The following is a 12,380-nucleotide window of genomic DNA, read 5'->3' as shown; positions in this document are numbered from 1 at the left end:
ATCAGGATCTACTGCAGTATTTTGCTATCCCCATTGAGTTATCTGGAGAACCACTACATGCATCAGCTCTTGCAAGATATGTAGTCTTGAGGTGTAGTATACTTTTTTATAGAGCTGTTAATAACAGAGGTTCGTGATTAGAGGACCACCTTCTATGACATCCATATATCTTCATAAAGCAAAATAGCTTAAAATCACCATTGACAAAATCTCATGACTTCATTAATCAGGTTATCCACTACTTTTACACTGAAGGCCTATCCTTACGATAGGTCATCAATGTCTAATCGACCAGGGTCTGACACCCATCACTCCCACCTATCATCTGTGCCCAGTGCCGTTGGTGGCAGCAGCAGCCAGAAATGCATAGTTCCGGAGCTACCTGTCTTGTGATAGTGGACCGCCGGCAGATAATACACATCTGCCTCTTATTGATTTGAATAAGATGTGGTGTTCACAGTACCCGGCGGCGGTCGCTATCAGTTGATGGTGTAGCTCTAACTAACTAAGCATTTTTGGCTACCTGCTACCGCCGGTGGCACCAGGAACAGCTGATCAACGAAGATATCGGACATTGATGACCTATCCTAGCGATAGGCTATTAATGTAAAATTTGTAGATAACCTGTTTAAAACAAATGCCCCACCAAAACCTCGTCACAAATACTTGTAACGCTGGAATCACACTTGCAAGTGTTTCGAGCGTAAGTTTAGTAAGGATCGAGTCACATCACCCAGCACTCTCTGTACATGAACATGCAGCTGCATAGAAATACATCAAGCTGAGAGCAGCAGGCCATACCGGGTGATGTGATTCGATCCTCGCATGAGTCACTGGCAAGTGTGACACCAGCCTAAGCCTTGTTCTAAGATCATTTTAAAAGTGCTGTCCATTATTAGTAAAATGTAGCTGCCTTCTTCCAGAAACAATGCTATGGTTATACAGTGGAACCTTGGATTATGAGTAACTTGGTTTGAGAGCGTTTTGCAAGACAAGCAAAGCTTTTTACTAATGTGTAACTTGGTTTAAGAGCAATGATTTGCAATAAGAGCAAATACTCACTGTGCACACTTCCGGTTCTGTCCTTTTACCACGCTCTGGAGGTAACTTTCTATACATATTTACTGTATACTGTGCACAGTATACCATTGTACAGTACAGTATATACTATATAGCATGTCTATCAATTTGCATTTGTGGATACAGTATTGCACTTTCTGCTAACCAGTACAGCATATTACTTTTACTGTACCTACTGTATAGCAACAATTCTTTAGTAAGCTAATGTGCAGTTTAATTTGTTAGATTTTTTTCTGTACAGTATTTTGTTTTGGTGTACTGTAATAATTTTATATGAATACTGAACATTATTTTATATTACTGTAATAAGTTTGTATAAATACTGTAAATATTTTTGGGTTGTAGAACGAATTGTCTGCATTTCAGTTATTTCCTAGGAAAAATTTGCTTTGATATAACCGTAACTTGGTTTAAGAGCGCACTCCCGGAACAAATTATGCTCGTAATCCAAGGTTCCACTGTACTTGGGTTGTATCTGTTATTGCAGTACTGATTGATTGAATTGAATGGGACAGGGTATCAATACTACAAACAACTTGTGGGTAAGTGTGACACCATTTCTAAAAAAAGACACACCTTTTTCTGACCCTGAACAAGCTTTTAATATAGTATACAAGATTTTTCTTTAATCCAACAGAAAATATCATCTTCTTTGGACCAAAGTTTAATGGCATCATACAGTCAATAAATTCCCATAAATAGAATGACTAATGTTAGCCATCTAACAACACGTCTTTGTGAATTGCTTTGTCCTTGGTGTGAAAAGCAGGTAGTCACAACTAATCGAGTCAGCTCCATGGCACTACAGCTATAGGTCTACATGATGACTTACTTTCGCAATATAAAATCACAATATCACTTAACTACATCGCAACTAATGATAGCAAAGGTGTTGGTATGGGGACCGGCAAGGTACCATGATAGTGGGCAAAATCCAACCACACCGAATTACTGTGTGACTATATTGACAGTAGTTTTGACTGATAGCACAACGTTTGTGATCTCAATTTCGCAAAGTCATCAATTATTGTGCAGCTGTATGTTTATGGGTATTTAAATTGTGCTGTGCCATCAACTTATTAACCTTTTAATGTGTGTATGTATAGATCTATATCTACATATATATATATATATATATATATATATATATATACATACTGTATATATTTATATTTAGTGATGGGTGAATGTGCTTGGCACTGCTCATTACTCTATCGAGCATAGGGGTGCTCGGGTACTTGCAGAACTCGGATATTTCATCCGTGAAACAACAACCACAATGCACAGGCTTGTTTCACTGAACAATGTGTGCAGGCTCTTCTAGGAGAACCATTCACAGTCTCTAAATGGCTCTTCAGGGGGATAAAACAATGTTCTTAGACATAGTGTGACCAAGAAAAGCAAACTCTGCCCGAGCTTGTTCGAGCGTCTGATCAGCAATAATAATCAAGTAATAAGCATTCGGTCATTTTAGTCCTTGCCCACCACTAGTCTATTGCCATTGAACAGTGTCCTCCACAGAATACAAACATTTTACTGAAAACCAGACTCAGAATATGCAGTACAGCAGTATGTTTTTGCACTACCTCCTGTATTTCGCTTTCCAGACATTGTTTTCCTTCTCCATAAGTGCCAATATGTTTTCTGGTGAAGACAAGCTGTAGAGTGCATCTGGGTCATTCATTTTGAATGTTCCTTGTGACTTCCTTTTGATCTACTTACTTGTCTTAATGATGACTGTTTCCATAGGATAATAGTTGTGATCTATGATGGCATTTAGCCTGGTAATGGTCATATTGATTTTGGGTGACCATTATCTTGAGATGCAGATGTTTAAAGACTATAAATATTGGGCCAGCTGGTAGATATTGAGTAGAATAACCCAGCATGAGTGACTTGCTTCTTTTGTAGGACTTATGTAATGACTCACACCACAATTGACTTGTGAATGTATATTTCTTATTCGCTGTCAGTGAAGAAGCCGGTGATACATAAACATGATTCAGTTAATTGTCCAGGGGCCAGGAATTTAGCCATGCATTCAAGTTAGAAGCAGCATTATTTTCACAACAGCATGGCCACATTTATCACAACTGTTTTAAGTCAATTTTAGTAAGGTCTTGTTCAAATAAGTATATTTTGTGTTTATGTGGTGTTCTTGTTCTTGGACGACACATGGATGAATTGTAGCCAGTGTGCTAGTGGACATCAGCAATTTTCCACAGGAATCAATGGAACTTGGGGAACAAATTATAGCATGCACTGTTTAGGTGTGAAAAAGGACAGCTCCTGCACGGCAGTGTATGCAATATAACAGGCACACAGAGAGGATCATGTCCACACTCTGTGGACCTGACTGGCCCATTTTGATAAAAAAAACCTTCTCGGCCCTGTGCTCACACTGTTTTTTGCCGCGTTTTTTGCGGCAGAAAAGGTCCAGTTTTTGTTCCTAACCTTGCTGCAGTCCTTCCCCAGCAAAACCTATGGAAAAAAAATGCTGTGCGCACACTGCGTTTTTTTTTAGCTCTAGGTTTTGCGGTAGCAAAAAGAATGAGCATGTCACTTCTTTTCTGCAGGTACCTGCGTTTTTTGCCATAGAAATAGTAAAAAACAGTAGGTACCAACCCGCGGCAAAACGGCGGGTGCGTTATTACCGCGGTTTTCACCACGGGTGCGGTATTCTGCCAGAACTTGCGGATTTCTCATAAGAAAAAGTTATTTCCCAGTGTGCACAGGGCCTAAAGAAGAAGATACTGTAGTTTGAGACTTTTATGAAAAATTTAATATAAGGCGCATGCCACTCAAAGCTTGAGGCCCAGATTTGTGTCATTTTCACCAGTTATGATTAATAAATCTGACCTTAACCACTTCGCTTTTGACGATCAAACCCACTTGTCTTATAATTTTCCAAATTAAAGAATTAATGAGCATAATTAACTTTATTACTAAAATGCTACATGTCATTATTTGCAACGTATCACCTGTGATCTTTATGCTTAAAGCATACATAAATTACTTGGGAAGTGTAGACTAAAGGCCGCTTTACACGCTGCGATATCGGTACCGATATCGCTACTGTGCATACCCGCCCCTATCGTTTGTGCGACTTGAGCATATCGCTGCCCGTGGCTCACAAAATCGCACTGACCCGTCACACTACTTACCTGCATAGCGACGTCGCTGTAACCGGCGTACCGCCTCCTTTCTAAGGGGGCGGTGGGTTCGGCGTCATAGTGACGTCACTAAGTGGCCGCCCAATCAAAGCGGAGGGACGGAGATGAGCGGGACAAACATCCCGCCCACCTCCTTTCTTCCTCATTGCTGGCGGGATGCAGATAAAGGGAGGTTCCTCGTTCCTGCGGTGTCACACACAGCGATGTGTGCTGGCGCAGGAACGAGGAACAACATCGTACCTGCAGCAGCAACGATAATTGAGATTAGGGGGGGCATGTAAACAATTAGCGATTTTGAACGTTTTTGCAACGATTCAAAATCGCTAATAGGTGTCACACAGAACGACATTGCTAAAGCGGCCGGATGTGCGTCACAAAATCCGTGACCCCACCGACATCGCTTTAGCGATGTCGTAGCGTGTAAAGCGGCCTAATAATCCTCAATTACGGAATAAAATCTACTGCATAAAGGAAGCAGAAGGTTTGGCCCTAGCATCCCTGGATCTCATGTGTGCTAAGAAAATTACTAGTTGAGATATACTACATAAAGTAATCACCCAGGGCAAACAGATTCAGTATCTAATTTTTTTTTAACTTTTGCACAGATTAAAAGATAAGAGCAGTGATCTGATTGGTAGTTTTGTTAACACCAGGACCTTATTTTAGCACTTTCATATATAAAGCCCAATAATCTGTTTTAGACAATTGCAAATTCAGGGGGAAGCAGCAACACAAGGAAATGCCTAAATAGTTACCTGACTCATTTCTTATATTTTAGTACTGCAAATATTTGAGGGATAAAGTCTGCAACAAAAACATTTGGTTGTCAAATAAGTTTGTAGGAGTAACAAAAAGCATTCATGTTTAGTCTGAGAGGTACACAACGTTCTCATTACCTAACCAGGCGAAAAGAAAGCATCTATGTCTGGAAGGAGAACTCAAAGGAAGCTCTGATAGAAGCCTGTAGAGTTCTAGACATAGTGTGTAGCCAGTAACTGCTAACTCTGCACCTCAGCGCCTTCCAGTCTGAAATGAGGGCTTGCCATACTCACAACTTGCCGACCTAAAACTTTTTTTTAACCATTTCCCGACCAGGCAGTTTTTCCTTTTTGTCCTTTAGTTTTTTTAACCTCATCTTCTTTTTAATACATTTCGCTTCCATATCATTGCACTTTTAATTGCGGAATTCCAGCAACCAAAGTACCTCAATTCTGACGGGGTTTTTTTTCCATTATGTTTAACACTCGGCTTAATTAATTTTATACTTTGGTAGATTCAACTTTTATAGACACAGTGATATCACATACGTATATATAGTGCCTTGTAATTGTATTCATACCCCATTTTTTCATGCTACATGAACAAAGAAATGTATTTCAGTGCCATTTTCTGTGCTATACCAACACTAAGTAGCCAGTATTTGTGAAGTGTAATGGAAATGATACATGGTTTTCTAAATATTTTGGAATTATATATCTAAGAATTGAGATGGTCCCCCACGGAGTCAATAGTGTGTAGGACCACCTCTCCCTGCAATTATTGCTACAAGTCTTTTGGGGTATGTCTTTAACAGCTTTGCACATCTAGAAGCTGAAAATTGTGCATATTCTTCTTTTGAAACTAAAGCCTGCTTTACACACTTCAATAGATCTTTCAATCCGTTGTCGGGGTCAAGTTGTAAGTGACGCACATCCGGCATCGTTCGTGATGTATTTGCGTGTGAAACCTACATGCGATCGATATTGAACGAAAATACGGTGATCGCATACACGTCGTTTATTCCTCATACATTGGACGTTTTGTTGTATGAACCTAGTGAATTGTAACGTGTGACATCCCTCATACGATTTTGATGTCTGATGCTATGTGCGCAGGTGTGCGCTCTGCACCGCAGCTAAAAAAAGGTCTGCTTCAGAGCGCAGCTGAAAAGCTGCGTTCTGAAGCGCCTCACAATGTCTGTCATGCACTAATCTCTGTCAGTCCGTCACTATCTCTGTCCCTCTCTCTCTGTCCATGTCAGTCTATCCCTTTTACCCCCCCTCTCATACTCACCGATCCCCGATCCCCGGCGCTGCTCTGCACGGCGTTCACACTGTTCTGGCGGCTTTTACTGTTTTGAAAAAGCCGGCCGCCCATTAAACAATCTCGTATTCCCTGCTTACCCCGCCCACCGGCGCCTATGATTGGTTACAGTGAGACACGCCCCCCACGCTGAGTGACAGGTGTCACACTGCACCCAATCACAGCAGCCGGTGGGCGTGTCTATACTGTGTAGTGAAATAAATAATTAAATAATTTAAAAAAACGGCGTGCGGTCCCCCCCAATTTTAAAACCAGCCAGATAAAGCCATACGGATGAAGGCTGGTATTCTCAGGATGGGGAGCTCCACGTTATGGGGAGCCCCCCACCCTAACAATATCAGCCAACAGCCGCCCAGAATTGCCGCATACATTATATGCGACAGTTCTGGGACAGTACCCGGCTCTTCCCGATTTGCCCTGGTGCGTTGGCAAATCGGGGTAATAAGGAGTTATTGGCAGCCCATAGCTGCCAATAAGTCCTATATTAATCATGTCAGGCGTCTATGAGACACCTTCCATGATTAATCTGTAAGTTACAGGAAATAAACACACACACCCGAAAAATCCTTTATTGGAAATAAAAAACACACACATTCCCTGGTTCACCACTTTAATCAGCCCCAAAAAGCCCTCCATGTCCGGCGTACTCCAGGATGGTCCAGCGTCGCATCCAGCGCTGCTGCATGGAGGTGACCGGAGCTGCAGCAGACACAGCCGCTCCGGTCACCTCCACGCAGCTAATGAAGACAGCCGTGCGATCAGCTGATCTGTCACTAAGGTTACCCGCGGCCACCGCTGGATCCACCGCTGGATCCAGCGGTGGCCGCGGGTAACCTCCGTGACAGATCAGCTGATCGCACGGCTGTCTTCATTAGCTGCGTGGAGGTGACCGGAGCGGCTGTGTCTGCTGCAGCTCCGGTCACCTCCATGCAGCAGCGCTGGATGCGACGCTGGACCATCCTGGAGTACGCCGGACATGGAGGGCTTTTTGGGGCTGATTAAAGTGGTGAACCAGGGAATGTGTGTGTTTTTTATTTCCAATAAAGGATTTTTCGGGTGTGTGTGTTTATTTACTGTAATTTACAGATTAATCATGGAAGGTGTCTCATAGACGCCTGACATGATTAATCTAGGACTTATTGGCAGCTATGGGCTGCCAATAACTCCTTATTACCCCGATTTGCCAACGCACCAGGGCAAATCGGGAAGAGCCGGGTACTGTCCCAGAACTGTCGCATATAATGTATGCGGCAATTCTGGGCGGCTGTTGGCTGATATTGTTAGGGTGGGGGGCTCCCCATAACGTGGAGCTCCCCATCCTGAGAATACCAGCCTTCAGCCGTATGGCTTTATCTGGCTGGTTTTAAAATTGGGGGGGACCGCACACCGTTTTTTTTAATTATTTAATTATTTATTTCACTACACAGTATAGACACGCCCACCGGCTGCTGTGATTGGGTGCAGTGTGACACCTGTCACTCAGCGTGGGGGGCGTGTCTCACTGTAACCAATCATAGGCGCCGGTGGGCGGGGTAAGCAGGGAATACGAGATTGTTTAATGGGCGGCCGGCTTTTTCAAAACAGTAAAAGCCGCCGGAGCAGTGTGAATGCCGTGCAGCGCCGGGGATCGGGGATTGGTGAGTATGAGAGAGGGCTGCTCAATTCAGTTACTCAGGAGATTAGTGGTCACCGGTGAGTCTTCACTGGTGACCGCTAATCAGGAAGCGACACAGACAGAGCCGCAGCATGACAATGAAGTCGGGTGAGGTTCACCCGAGTTCATTCTGACTGTGCGGCTCTGTCTGTGTCTGCTGTCATCTGCCATTCACCGCTGCTACATGGCTGTCTGTGTCTGCTGTCAGCGGCCATGTAGCAGAGCTGAATGGCAGATCACATAGTAAAAACGCATCCATACACATTACACACGCTTGTCAAGTCAATAAATAAAAAAAAAAAGGTGCCCAATGCATACGTCACAGAACACATGATCTAAAGGATCGCACACAAAATTGATCAATTTAACATAGACTACTAACGCACGTGTGACAGCAAATGAACGACCTACATGCAATCTCATTCAATCGCATATGCGACCTGGGCGTGTCACATCGCATACGAGATCACATACCTAATTGTAAGGTGTAAAGCTGGCTTAACTCAGTCAGATTGGATGGAGGCATCTGTGAAGAGAAATTTTCAAGTCTTGCCACAGATTCTCAATGAGTTTTAGGTCTGGACTGTGAAAGGGCCATTCACACACGTGAATAAGCTTTGATGTAAACCGTTCCATTGGTTGAACTTGATGGACCTAGGTCTTTTTTTAATCTATGTATGTTTGTAGCTCTGGCAGTATGTTTAGGTTCATTGTCATGCTGGAATACTCACTTAAGGGTACTTTACACACTGCGACCTCGCTAGCGATCTCGTTAGCGATGTGAAATTCTACATCGCAAGTGCGATCTTTCGAGATCGCACATGCGTAAAATAACCTATGTGCGATCTCAAAAGATCGCACTTGCGATCTAGAATTTCACATCGCTAACTAGATCGCTAGCAAGGTCGCAGCGTGTAAAGTACCCTTTAGGCTATGTGCGCACGTTGCGTCGGAGTACCTGCAGTTTATTCTGCACGTTTTATTTCCCTTGGTTTTTGACCAAGTGGCTTTTGACCATTTTTCAGCGCTAAAAACGCATGCGTATTTACCGCGTTTTTAGTGCGTTTTCAGCGCTTTTTACCTGCGTTTTCACCTGCGTTTCTGCAGATGCGTTTTGTAGATCAAGACACTGAGAAATAAAGTTGGAATAGTCAAAAAGAATGAAAAAAGAGAAAAAAAATATAAAATTAACTTTTAATCAAACTATATGAAAAATTATCAATTTTAATGAAATAATAGTGGTTATGCACATTTTAACTGGAAAATAGGTAAAGTGTATTATTTTTTAGCATTGAAATTTTCGGTTATTGTGTGTGTGTAAAGGAACATTATAACCCTTTAATTTTATGCCAGAAAAGCATGCGTTTTTGAAGCCAAAAACGCAGTGGAAAAGCAGGTAAAAAGCATGAAGAACGCAGGAAAGTTGATTTTGGTTGCGTTTTGCCATTTCTCATTGACTCCAATGTTAAGGAAACGCTGCAGAAATGGCAAAAACAACTGACATGCTGCTTCTTTTTCTGCATGGTTTTTGACCACAAATATGCAAATTAAACGCTGCTGAAAAAAAGCAAAGTGCAGACAGGATTTCTGCTTTTCCCATAGACTTTGCTGGCAATCAAAAACGCATGCGTTTTAGCGCCAAAACGCTGCTGCTAAAAACGCTGCAGAAACGCGGAAAAAAACGCAACGTGCGCACATAGCCTTAAGGTTTTTAACAACACCAGGTGGAACAAAGTAAAGAGCATGTCTGTTGTTCTCAAAGACTCTTAATATAATACACTCCAAACTAGGCGCTGTCCAATGAAAGGCGGCAAAAAAATCCCCAAAACACTCCTAGAAAAAACTTTTTCAAAACACTTAAAAAACTTGTTAAAACCACTTCAGGATACAAAAAGACAAAAAGGTCTACAAAGAAGTATTGTTTCCTGAAAGGAAACAAAAATTTCCATGTGGCACACACCTTAAAGGGAACCTGTCACCAGATTTGGAGCCTATACAACATTCTAACATGCTGTATATAAGTCGCCCAGACTGCTGTGTAGAACATAAAAATCACTTTATAATACTCACCTAAACAGTCGCTGTGGTGGAGTTGGGTCATATGGGCGTCTTCTTTCTCCGGTGCCAGCGCCTCCTCTTTTGGCTATCTTTGTACTCCTTCTGAAGCCTGTGTGCATGACACGTCTTACGTCATACACACTCGCCGGTTCCGCGCAGGCGCACTACAATACTTTGATCTACCCTGCTCAGGGCAGATCAAAGTGCGCCTGCGCAGGACTTCAATGCCGGCGCGTGTGCATGATATAGGACGCGTCATGCACCCCGGCTTCGGAAGAAGGACGAGAAAGATGGCCGAAAGAGGAGGCGCCGGCACCGGAGAACGGAGACACCCATATGACCCAACTGCACTGCAGCGCAACTGTTTAGGTGAGTATTATAAAGTGATTTTTTTCCTTCTACACAGTGGCCTGGGCTCTTATATACAGCATGTTAGAACGCTGTATATGAGCCCACTGGTGGTGGCCGCAGCTTATAGGCCCCAAATCTGCTGACAGGTTCCCTTTAATTCAGTTCCTTTCCTTTGAATGAAAGTTTTCCATTCTGTCCTTTTCTAGTATATTTTTCTTCTATATGAACTACACACTGTGTACTGCGGAAATGTTTGTTTCTAGCTATGAAGACACAGTAAATTTAGATATTTTTGTAGAAAGATGCTGGTTTTATTTTGACACATTTTCGTTTTGAAGCTTAGGCAAAATAAGGCTCCCTTGTTTTACCAGGTAAAGTCCAAAAGTTATGTTCTCCATTAGTATCAGAGAGCATTAATATTGGCTGAAGCTTCTGCATATTTTTATATTCAAACATCTTTTTAAAGGGTAGGTAGTAACGCTATTCCAATTGTATAAAACATGCCTAAATTAATGTTTTGACAGGAAAAATGTGTAATTTCCTTTGTTACTCTCGCTTTGCTGAGTGAGGATGTGCATTATCACTTAAGCACCTACACATATCCTGCTCTGTATTCCCACATTCAATGCCAAATGGATTAGTCAGTGGATAGGACTGACAAAGCTCGCTCGATCAAGTGTTTTATAAAACTCGTTACATGATGTGTCTGAAAAAAGACACATGTCCATCAAATTCAACTAAGCGTCAGGAAAGTAAAAAATGAATGGGATTTAGGGTCATCCTTAATACACAATCTAGTCCACCCTAAGGAGCAGATAAATATTTGTTTTTCTAATTATTATCAGTAACAGCAATGTAAGCATGAACTGCTTTTTGGAGTTTCCAATTGTTCTAGTCTTTTTTGTAAAAATAAAAACAATGGAAATATGTCCCTGACATACATGCTGATTCAGCTTATGAAGAATCACCTTAAAGGGAACCTGTCAGGTCAAAAAGCATTATAACCTAGAAGCAGAAGCCTGTGTGAGCTATTAACCCCTTCCTACCTATCCCTTTCTTGTAATATTGTGCAATATGAAAGTAATAAAATACGTTTTATTACTTACATATTCCCTATGTAAATCGCATAGGTCTCTAGCCCCATGGGCGTCGCATCTCCCTGTGGGCTTTTGCATGCTTTCCATGGTATCATGCCCCTGCAAGTGTGATATCATGAATTTACATGAGCGACGTCACATCTGCTCCTTCAGAATCTCGCGTGCGCACGCTTACCATTCTCGCCGCCGCATCATCTTGGTGTTTACTTGCCGGGTTCAGACGCTCACTGTGCATGTCAGTAACCACAGGAGTCTTCTGAGCATGCGCAGTGCACGTCAGAAGCCGACCAGAAAACACCAGGATGAGGCGGCGAGTATGGTAAGTGCACGCACACGATATTCTGCAGGGGCAGACGTGACGTCACTCATGTAAATTCATGATATCACACTTGCAGGGGCATGATACCATGGAAAGCATGCAAAAGCCCACAGGGAAATGCGATGCCCATGGGGCTAGAGACCTATGCTATTTACATAGGGAATATGTAAGTAATAAAACGTATTTTATTACTTTCATATTACACAGTATTACAAGAAAAGGATGGGTAGGAAGGGGTTAATAGCTCACACATGCTCCTGCTTGTAGGTTATAATGCTTTTTTGACCTGACAGGTTCCCTTTAAAAGGATAGAGAGCTCTGACAAATCTATCTTGGAAAATGCGCAAATAGGTAAAGGAAATAGTAACTTATGCGTCTTCCTTGAAAATCAATTTGTAAGTAGAGAAGAAAGTTTAGTGCATGATTGTCTAAGATTAGCTAATGGGGATGTTTAAAAAAAAAAAAGGTGTCATCAGGTTTATGTTATCCCATCTGAGAGCAACATCACGTAAGGGCAGAGACTGTGATTTCAGCGATGTGTCACTTAATGCGCTGCTTGCCGAAGT

The 12,380-nt window shown here is 42.2% G+C and overlaps 1 protein-coding gene across 13 annotated transcripts in view; it reads left to right on the top strand.

Annotated features, from left to right (window-relative positions):
- PIEZO2 (piezo type mechanosensitive ion channel component 2) overlaps positions 1–12,380 on the top strand; it is a 630,266-nt gene that overhangs the window by 290,355 nt on the left and 327,531 nt on the right. The gene's annotated exons all lie outside the window — the stretch shown is intronic.

This window comes from Anomaloglossus baeobatrachus, chromosome 6 (genome assembly GCF_048569485.1).
Source record: "Anomaloglossus baeobatrachus isolate aAnoBae1 chromosome 6, aAnoBae1.hap1, whole genome shotgun sequence".
Lineage (NCBI taxonomy): Eukaryota > Metazoa > Chordata > Amphibia > Anura > Aromobatidae > Anomaloglossus > Anomaloglossus baeobatrachus.
This window is presented reverse-complemented; position numbering and strand designations above follow the sequence as displayed.